Here is an 11505-nt window from a genome sequence, read left to right as displayed (position 1 = left end):
TAGCTCAGAGTAGTTTGATCATCTGAAGCCTTCTTCTCTCAACTCATCAAAGTCATCCTCCATCCAGCTTTGTTCTGTTGCTGGTGAGGAACTGTGTTCCTTTGCAGGAGGAGAGGTGCTCTGCTTTTTAGAGTTTCCAGTTTTTCTGCTCTGTTTTTTCCCCATCTTTGTGGTTTTATCTACTTTTGGTCTTTGATGATGGTGATGTACAGATGGGTTTTTGGTGTGGATGTCCTTTCTGTTTGTTAGTTTTTCTTCTAGCAGACAGGACCCTCAGCTGCAGGTCTGTTGGATTTTACTAGAGGTCCACTCCAGACCCTGTTTGTCTGGGTGTCAGCAGGGGTGGCTGCAGAACAGCGGATTTTTTTGAGACCACAAATTCAGCTGTCTGATAGTTCCTCTGGAAGTTTTGTTTCAGAGGAGTACCCGGCCAAGTGAGTTGTCAGTCTTTCCCTACTTGGGGGTGCCTCCCAGTCAGGCTGCTGAGGGGTGAGGGGCCCACTTTAGGAGGCAGTCTGTCCATTCTCAGATCTCCAGCTGCGTGCTGGGAGAACCACTACTCTCTTCAAAGCTGTCAGCCAGACAGGGACATTTAAGTCTGTGGAGGTTCCTGCTGACTTTTTGTTTGTCTGTGCTCTGCCCCCAGAGGTGGAGCCTACAGAGGCAGGCAGGCCTCCTTGAACTATGGTGGTCTCCACCCAGTTTGAGGTTCCTGGCTGCTTGTTTACCTAAGCAAGCCTGGGCAATGACGGGCGACCCTCCCCCAGCCTCGCTGCAGCCTTGCAGGTTGATCTCAGACTGCTGTGCTAGCAATCAGGGAGACTCCGTGGGCATAGGACCCTCCAAGCCAGGTGCGGGACACAATCTCCTAGTGTGCCATTTTCCAGGTTTGTTGGAAAAGCACCGTATTAGGGTGGGACTGACCCGATTTTCCAGGTGCCATCTGTTACCCCTTTCTTTGACTAGGAAAGGGAACTCCCTGACCCCTTGCGCTTCCCTAGTGAGGCAATGCCTCGCCCTGTTTCAGCTCGCGCACAGTGTGCTTCACCTACTGTCCTGCACCCACTGTTTGGCACTCCCTAGTGAGATGAAACCGGTACCTCAAACAGAATTGCAGAAATCACTCGTCTTCTCTGTCGCTCAGGCTGGGAGCTGTAGTCCGGAGCTGTTCCTATTCGGCCATCTTGGCTCCATTCCCCAATTGTGCAAGTATTTAAATGGGATTTTCCACTATTTAGTATATGTGTGTGACTTGAGATACTCATTTCCTCAAGTAATTAATCAAATATTTGAATATCAAGTTCATCCAATATTCTGCTAATTAGTCCAGGAAATGCTTACAAACCAGCCTTAAAATTTGGTGAATTCTAGATTGTTTTTCTATGTAAGAATATTATTCTTAGAATTAAGAGGCCATTTTCTGATAATAATTTTCCATATGTTATGGTAAGCCACTATATCATTCATTGGTTTTGTTTCTTCTATTTATTAGATACATTTGCGTTTATTTGTTAGAATCATATTTTTAAGACAGGATATATTCCATTAGCCGTTTCTATGTCATAAATTTCAGAATCATCAATTCTTAATTTACATAACAAAAATGTAATTGATAATATCAGCAGGTTTGTATAATATATATTAAATATCTTTTATAAATTATCTTAATATATCTGAGTATTTAAAAAGTCAATTAGATTTATAACTCATATCTTTTCTACTGAAACATCAGAGATTCATTCTATGTCTTGCCTGTTGCACAGACAGCCAATCACTGAGACAAGGAGTATTGCCAGGGAAGAATGCTTTAATCTGGTGCTGCAGCCAAGGAGGTGGGAAATCATTCCCAAATTCTTCTCCCTGACACATTAAAATGATTGATTTTATATAGCAAGTAAGAAACATTATCATGTGTGGGAAATCAGGAATCAGGGAGAGGTAAGGAAGAGGAGTTGGTTAACAGGGAGCAGGTAGTCAATTTGGCAATCATTATAGGTGAGTTAACTGGTGTCTCATTGTCCAGATGTGGTAATAGCCCCTTGATATTATCCAGGAGGCCTGATGGTTCCTTTCCTGAGAAAGCAGCTCAGGTAATACAAATGTGGCTTTCTCAGGAATCAAGACTGGGAAGGTCAATTTCTATGTTTATTCAAAAGAAACCATAAACGTAAGTTCTATAGAACAACTAGGCCAGTTTTATCTTCATAACTTCTCTAGAAAAAAAATAAAACCTACAGAGAGAGGAGGCAGGTAGGGACTGGTTATGCAACTAATGAGGGAGTGTCTTGGAAGAGGGACAATGCCTGTGGGAACATACCTGCACCACCTCTGTTGTGTAGCTAGCAGGAGGAAATGTAGTTAAGAACTTAATCTTATACCAAGATCCTTGCTCAGAAGGGACTTACCAGCCACCCACAAAGGCACAGACAAGGACTGAGGGCATCCTAAAATAACCCTGAACTCATTATAATGCCATTAGCATTGTGGTTTTAGCCCCCATCCCCCACCATGTATTTCACTTAAGCACTCATGGGTAACAACCAATATAGAGTTACTATAGTCAATCCCAGGCATGCACAAATGTAACCACCCAGGGGGAATTTTAGCCCTCCCACTAAGGCAGAACCCATAGAAGACTTCCTTATTTCTGCCACATAAAAGACCCAAAACTCAGCCCCATTTTTGGCAACCCTCTTTGGGTCCCCTCTCACTGCTGAGAGCTTTTCTGTTGCTTAATAATTCCTACTCTGCTTTACTCTCCAATGTCTGTGTGCCTTATTCTTCTTGGCTTTGGGACAAGAACTCAGACCTCACTAAACTAAGGAGTAAGGAGGCTGCAACACTACTCCACAGAGGCCATGTCCTATGTCCCCAATTGTGCGCTTGTAATTTCTCTTCTAACACTAAAACCTAGAAGATAACTACATTAGTTTTATTTCATACATAATTCACAGATGCACATACACACACACAAATATAAACAATGTAAAATATATATTTTTCGTTTAGCTTTTTAAAAACTCCAATGACTTATTTACAAACCTAGTAAATACTAAATCACTGAAAAATTATTTTAAAGTAAGTAAACTTAAATAACTTGATGCACATTTTTATAGAGTCCATTTACTTTACATTATTATGCAAGTTTTGTGACACTGTAAATGATAACTCTAATTATGTTTAATTATAAAATCCATTTGAGACATTTTAAAATTTTTGGATATTATATTAAATGGTTAAGCAAATTAAAGTTTGGGAGTTTAATTTGCCTATGAAAATAAGCTTGTTAAAGTAACCCATAGGTAACATAATTCAACTAAATAAGAAACAGGTTATAAGTTTTAATATAATCAGTTTAATTAAAGTTCATGTAATAAAAAGCTCCATCAGCATAATATTGAATTTAGTACTAAAAAATAGTCAAGTATCTCTGAATTTTTTATTTATCTTTCATATAGTTAAGCATTTTTACATGCAGCAGGACCCAGGCCAAAGTCAGAATTTTGGAAACAAATAATTGAGTTTAAAATCTGCTATAAATATTTTAAACTCAGATATATTAAGATAATTTTTTAAAATTATTTAATGCACATTAGGTAACCCTGCTGCTACATGTAAAGCATTTTTACATGTACAAGCATTTTACATGTCATTAGGCATTTTGAAATGTAAGCATATTTACATTATAGCTAAGAATTTTTAGATCCATTTAAATTAAAATCTTGATTTTGAACCTAGAAAGTAGTCTTACGATATCTCTATCTTTTTGTAGTTGCTCAACTGAAAAGTACTCTCTGTTCTCAGAGATATCACAGTCTCATCAGTAGATTCCACAGGCTGGCATATTTGACTGCAGTTAAATCCATTCTTTGTGGTCTTCAAAGTGAATCTTATTTCATGTAGTTCTGAAAAGGAGAAGAGATAATTATATCTAACTCGAAGGCTTATTTAAGAATCCTTTAAATTACCTATGCCTCTCTTCATTAAGAAAATACAAGATAATTTGAATCTAGCTAATAAATTAAGGCTTACTGGAAAGAACACCATGCAAATTAATTCTGAAAATTTAAGCAGGATGCTTTTCTCACCTTGTGGGAGACCATGAATTATCAATTCATAGCTTCGTGTTTACCTTGATTATGAAAACCAAGAGTCAGAAACAGCATCCCTGAAAATGTTGTTCATAATGATGTGTAAAACTTCTTTAAGTGACTTCCTTCTCAGTTCACCAGTTCACTTATTTTTTATACTGTAAAATAATGTTTTCAACTGGAAATATTAACTAAAGAAAAATTCAATCATTGCATTTTTGTGATTCACTGAGAAGAACTATAAAGAAAAGGGAAGAGGGGAGTTATGTAAATTCAAGTATTATAATTTGCAAGATTACTGTTACATTTTATCATGCATACATAATGTAGAATGATTTTGTATATGCCTTACGATAACTAGTTAAAATCTACCTCCCCAGCCTCATTATGATCAAAAATGGCATCATCTCCATACACGTAATAAGAGCTAGAATCAAAATATCCAATTACTATGTAGATAATAAAAAACAAGAATAGGAGAAATAAAACTACTCTTTCATATAAAATGTAACCTTTCCTTGGTTTGCACATTGTGAATAAGTCAGAGGAGCTTCATACAGAACAATATTTTGCAATGCATTGGTAAGGAGAGGAAATTTATCACAGAAGTTAAGGGCCCTTGCTCAGCAACCAGAATGCCTGAGCTGCATTCCAGATCCACCAGTTGTGTGATTCTGAGCAATAACCTAAGCTGTTCCATGACTAAATTTCTCCATCTAGATAAGGATAATAATTGTCCCCGTTGTTTAAGGTGTAATGAGGTTTCTATGAGTCAGTGCCTACAAAATGTTTAGAAAAGTGTCTTGATGTAGGGAACAATCAATAAGACTTCTTATTGTTAATTTGTATGATTGAATGAATAAAAATGTTAACATTGGCTTTGGCCACATAATATTTATAATATTGGTAATGGGAAAATATCTATTTATCACATTTTAACATGCATAATTATCACTTGAGGAAAATTTATTTAATTAACTTATTTGGTTATGTTTATATAGTTATTGTAACATTGAGAAATATTGAACTTGGCCTCTCAAAAACAGTGACTGGATAAGGCATAACCGTAAGCTGTATCAACAACCTTCTGCCTTCCACAGAAGACACGCTGGAGATAATTGATGGGTTATTTGAAGAAAGACATGCACTAGAAAGTGGAACTGGATCTCTGAATATAAAAAAAAAAATTTGAAATCTGACTGTGGAGATCCAGCTGTGTTTCTTGTGATATATATGTGAAAATACTAACCTCTTAAAAAAACACCATTAAGGCCCTCCATTACTTTGGTAAATTCATAACAAACACGAGATTCTTAGTTAGTGTAAGTGTTGCCCTTACTCTGTTATTTTCATTATAAGCTAAATTACTATTTTCTAGAGGGAACATCAAAGAATGTCGATTTTTAAAATTCACTGATTCAACTCAGTTGAGTAGGAAATAATAAAATATTGCTGCCAGAATGCCTTTTAGATTTACATTTGTATCAACTTTTTCTCTGTTAAAACAACGAGTGTGCCAAGCTACAATTCCATAAATGTCAAGTGGAAACATGCTTCTCACAGTTTAACTGTGTGAACAGTCCTGCGTTTTCTATGGGAATACGGAGGATCTGTCATTATACAATCTTATTTTATTACTAATTAGTCTGTGATATATGAGAATTACAAAATCTGCAATAAATATAATCCCATGTATCCAATACAATTTTGCTTCTTACATTGAAGTTTTTCAGGAAAATCAAAAATAAGCATAGTGTAAGTGAAACAAATTATTTTTATATTGACTAAAGCTGAGGGAGTATATTAAAAAATTCTAAATCTCTAAGCCTAAATGTATATGTTTTATATTTTTCAACTAAGTTAATTAAAATATCTTTTCCCCCATATTTCACTGAGTGGAGAGTGAGCATTTCAGAAGGCTTTAGAATACAAAGTTGAGTTGGACATCAAAGTGAAAAGTAGTGGCATCGTGTTATTAGATTAGTGAATAGTGTCATTAGAATTTAGACACTTTGTTTTTATACACCACTAAATCTTAACTCCTTGTTAAACATATGGTCTTGATTTTATTCAGAGAGAAACTACAATGGTGTCTGCCAAATATTCACAACTTGAACTGCAGAATAAAGACAATATTTCTATGTAAACTGTGATCTCTAGGTAATAAATATATAGGGATCTATTTATCACCAAAACAACCACTATTATTTCATAAACTGTTTTTGGCAGCTTACAAGTAGGTATTATTTTAAGGAACTATTTATAATATAGTTTATTTATTTACTTCATGAAAAATACTGAATTATACATATTTAATAAAATATTTGTTTTCAAATTTTTAAATGATTATCTTTAAATTAAAGAAACAAAGGAGAGATAGCATTTACTTCTAGACTGAAATAAAACTCTTGCATGACAAAGAATATCGAGAACTTTGATGAAAGACTAAATTTGGGAGAAAAAAAGAACAGCAAAGTAGAAGAGACTAACCATATAGAAATACTGCATGTGAATAATCAACAAGCAGGAATCTAAATAGAGAAGATATAGATTTAGCACAGTGATAAAAGTTACATAAAAAAACTGTTGTCATGATTAATATATTAACTACTTTCGTAACAGAAAGGTTTAACATAACTGACTGTTTTAGGCACCAACTCTATAGTAAGAGCACTTACATGTTAAACAAACCATTATAAAAGCTAATATGATGGTAAAAATCATGAATGGAGTTTTATCGGTGGGAACCAAGACAGAACCTCCTGGTAAGAGTGCATACCATTCTTGAATAAATGACCAGAGTTTTAAAAATGTGTTCATAATGCTATTAATAATTGTTAAGGGCTATTTGAAATGCATCTATTATTCCAAGAATAGATAGATGGGTAACTATATGTAATAATATTCAAAAGCATAGATTTTGAGTATGTATAATAATCTTCAATGCTTTTGATACACTGATTCTATTACTTTAGGAAAGATGTTTTGTTAAGCATGTGTTTTCATCTATAAAATAAAGTTAATATTTTATATCCTATATGCATAGGCGGCCTTAATGCAATTAATATACCTAAAGCAGCTATTAATAACATATGTTTATTACATAAAATGACAGTGGTTACTATAAAGTGCAACAGGTAATTTAGTCTAAAATACTTAGATAATAAAGTAAGACGTGGCTTTGTGTGTTGCCTTTTCTCTTAATATCAATCCTAATTACCTGTCTTTATTATGTAGACATAACCTTTATGTATTAAAGGCAAATATACAAACATTGGACTTTAACTTAAGGGATCTTTCATTAATACTGCTAAGCATTAATTTAGAGAAACAAAATGTCATGCACCAAAGAACTAATAATGTGATGAAAATAATGAGATACTCCTACCAACTCAAATCCCATCAAAAAATCATCTTCTCATAATCATTATGAATCATCTTTTCAGAATGAACCTGGAGGGCATTGTGCTAAGTAAAAATAAGCCAGAAACAGAAAGACAGAAACTGATACTGCATGATCTGACTTATATGCTGTCTTATGGTTCTCTGGAAAGATGGAACCAATAGGATGGATGAATGGATGGATAGAAAGAAAGAAACATAGATGGATAGATAGATAGATAGATAGAATAGATAAGAGGGAATATATTAGGGGAATGGGCTCACAGGATTCTGAAGGATAAGGAGTCCCATGATGGATTACCTGGGAGCTGGAGAACCAGAGAGGCTGGTAGCATGGCTCAGTTCAAATATCAAGGCCTGAGAATCAGGGAGGCTGATGAGGTAATGCTCGATCTGAGGCCGAAAGCCCAAGAGCCCAGTGATCCACTAGTACAAGTCCTGGAGACTAAAAGCCAGAGAATTTGGAGTTCAAACATCCAAGGGCAGGAGAAGAAGGGTGTGCTGGCCACAAAAGAGAAAATTATGATTTACTTTTCCCAGTACTTTTTGTTTCACCAAGGACCGTAGCCAACTGAATGGTACTTGCCCACATTGAGGGTAAATCAGTCCACAGATTCACGTTGACAATCTCCTCCGAAGCACCCTCTCAGACGCACACAGAAATAAGCATTTACCAGCTATCAAGCACCCCCCCATTAATCCGACCAAGTTGGCAGTTAAAATTAGCCTACACATATGTGGAATCCAAAACCACAGAGTAGAAAAGTGGTTAGCATGGCTTGAGGTGTGGGGAAGGTAGGGAAAATGGGAAAATGTTGATCAAAGGGTATAAACTTTCAGTTATAAGATGCATAACTTCTGGAAGCCTGAAGCACAGCATGATGACTATGAAACACATTGATAAAAATGTATGTTTGAAATTTGCTAAGACAGTAGATCTTATATATTCTCACTGCAAAAACACAAAAGTTAACTATTTAAGGTGATGAATACGTTAATTAGCTTGATATTGGTAGTAGTTTCATAATGTACATGTACATCAAAACCTCATGTTGTACAACTTCAACATATACAATTCTTATTTGTCAATTATCTCAATAAAGCTAAAAACCCAAATAATTTTTCCAATAACAATACTGCAAACAAAACTTGTTGCCATAATAAAGGTATGTGACTACTTAATTATATTTTATTATATATTATTATCTTCTTATGCCACTGCAGTTTTTACAAAATAGTGTTCTAACAAATCTGCAAAACACATACAGTGTACTGAGTTTACTGATAGAACAACAGCAGATAAAGAATGTTGCCTTAAAAAGAGGTAGGCCCTTGAAACATTTGAAATTGATATCAATATTTTCTGTGTTTTGCAAGTAGAAAAATGTGCTTATTTATACAATGTCTTTACCTTAAAGAAAAGCATCTGTGAAAAGGTAGACTTATTAAGATAAATGAGAAAGATACTATGAACATTTAAAAGGTTTAAAGATAAAAGTTATTTAACAAGGCATTTGAATTGTGTACAGTCAATATATAATGATACAATATGTAAATAGTAAATTCATATATTTTAAATGGCATGTCTTTATTCTGAAAAAAATTTACCATATCAAACAAAACATATCAACTTGCCAGTTTATAAATGAGTTAAATCCTATAGGTAACTATATTGCAGCATATTATGACATCACAAAAAAGAGAACACATTTTGAAATTACTTAGCAAAAGTCTATAAGAATAAATAAGCATGTGTATTTTTACTTATATCATATTATGTCAACATTATCTGGCTATCTCTGGTGTTTGCTAATCTTTCCATTTAGGCTGCAAACCTATCCTTTCACTTTTCTTTCTTTAAATTTTTATTTTAGCTTCAGGATTACATGTCCAGGCTTGTTTTATAAGGAAAATCGTGTGTCATGGGGGCTTAGTGTACACATTATTTTGGTGATAAGCATAGTACCCAATAGGCAGTTTTTTAATCCTCATCCTCCCTCCCTAAAGTAGGCCCCGGTGTCTGTTGTTCCTTTCTTTATGTCCATTTGTATGCAATGTTTAGCTGCCACTTATAAGTACAAACATGTAGCATTTGGTTTTGTGTTCATGTGTTAGTTCACTTAGGATAATGGCCTTCAAATCCACCCATGTTGCTGCAAATAACATGATCTTGTCTTTTATGACTCTGTAGAATTCCATGATTTATATATGTACTTTTACTTTTACATTTACTTTAACCAATCTAAAGCTGGACATTTGCGTTGATTCCATGTCCTTGATATTGTGAATAGTGCTGTGATGTACATACATTTGCATGTGTCTTTATGGTAGAACGATTTATGTTCCTTTGGGTATATATCCAATAATGAGACAGCTGGGTTGAATGGTAATTCTGCTTTGTGTTCTTTGAGAAATTGACAAACTTCTTTCCACAATGACTAATTTACATTCCCACCAGCAGTGTACAAGTGTTCCCTTTTCTTCACAAATTTGCCAGCATCTGTTATTTTTCTACTTTTTGTAATATAGCCATTGTGAATGGTGTGAGATGGTATCATTATGATTTTGATTTGCATTTTGCCAATGATTCGTGATGTTGACTAATTTTTATATACTGGGTGGTTACGTATATATCTTATTTTGAAGTGTCTGCTCATGTCCTTTGCCTACTTTTTTATGGCATTGTTTAGTTTTTACTTATAAAGTTAAGTTCCTTGTAGATTCAGGATATTAATACTTTGTTGAATGCATAGTTTACAAATATTTTATCCCATTCTGTAGGGTGTCTTTTTATTCTGTTGATAGCTTCTTTTGCTGTGCAGAAGCAATTTAGCTTAATTAGATTCCACTTGTAAATTTTTCTTTTTGTTGAAATTGCATGGACAGTAGTCCAAGGTTTATAGTTTTAGGTTTTTCATTTACATCTTTTTTTTATTTTTTATTTTTTATTATTATACTTTAGGTTTTAGGGTACATGTGTACAATGTGCAGGTTTGATACATATGTATCCATGTGCCATGTTGATTTCCTGCACCCATTAACTCGTCATTTAGCATTAGGTATACCTCCTAATGCTGTCCCTCCTCCCTCCCCCAACCCCACAACAGTCCCCGGAGTGTGATGTTCCCCTTCCTGTGTCCATGAGTTCTCATTGTTCGATTCCCACCTATGAGTGAGAACATGCGGTGTTTGGTTTTTTGTCCTTGCGATAGTTTACTGAGAATGATGTTTTCCAGTTTCATCCATGTCCCTACAAAGGACACGAACTCATCATTTTTTATGGCTGCATAGTATTCCATGGTGTATATGTGCCACATTTTCTTAATCCAGTCTATTGTTGTTGGACATTTGGGTCGGTTCCAAGTCTTTGCTATTGTGAATAGTGCCGCAATAAACATACGTGTGCATGTGTCTTTATAGCAGCATGATTTATAGTCCTTTGGGTATATACCCAGTAATGGGATGGCTGGGTCAAATGGTATTTCTAGTTCTAGATCCCTGAGGAATCGCCACACTGACGTCCACAATGGTTGAACTAGTTTACAGTCCCACCAACAGTGTAAAAGTGTTCCTATTTCTCCACATCCTCTCCAGCACCTGTTGTTTCCTGATTTTTTTAATGATGGCCATTCTAGCTCGTGTGTGATGGTATCTCATTGTGGTTTTGATTTGCATTTCTCTGATGGCCAGTGATGATGAGCATTTCTTCATGTGTTTTTTGGCTGCATAAATGTCTTCTTTTGAGAAGTGTCTGTTCATGTCCTTTGCCCACTTTTTGATGGGGTTGTTTGTTTTTTTCTTGTAAATTTGCTTGACTTCATTGTAGATTCTGGATATTAGCCCTTTGTCAGATGAGTAGGTTGCAAAAATTTTCTCCCATTCTGTAGGTTGCCTGTTCACTCTGATGGTAGTTTCTTTTGCTGTGCAGAAGCTCTTTAGTTTAATTAGATCCCATTTGTCAATTGTGGCTTTTGTTGCCATTGCTTTTGGTGTTTTAGACATGAAGTCCTTG

Source organism: Hylobates moloch, unplaced genomic scaffold (assembly GCF_009828535.3).
Source record: "Hylobates moloch isolate HMO894 unplaced genomic scaffold, HMol_V3 SCAFFOLD_16, whole genome shotgun sequence".
NCBI classification, from domain to species: Eukaryota; Metazoa; Chordata; class Mammalia; order Primates; family Hylobatidae; genus Hylobates; species Hylobates moloch.
The sequence above is the reverse complement of the archived record's forward strand: the minus strand, read 5'-3'. Positions refer to the sequence as shown.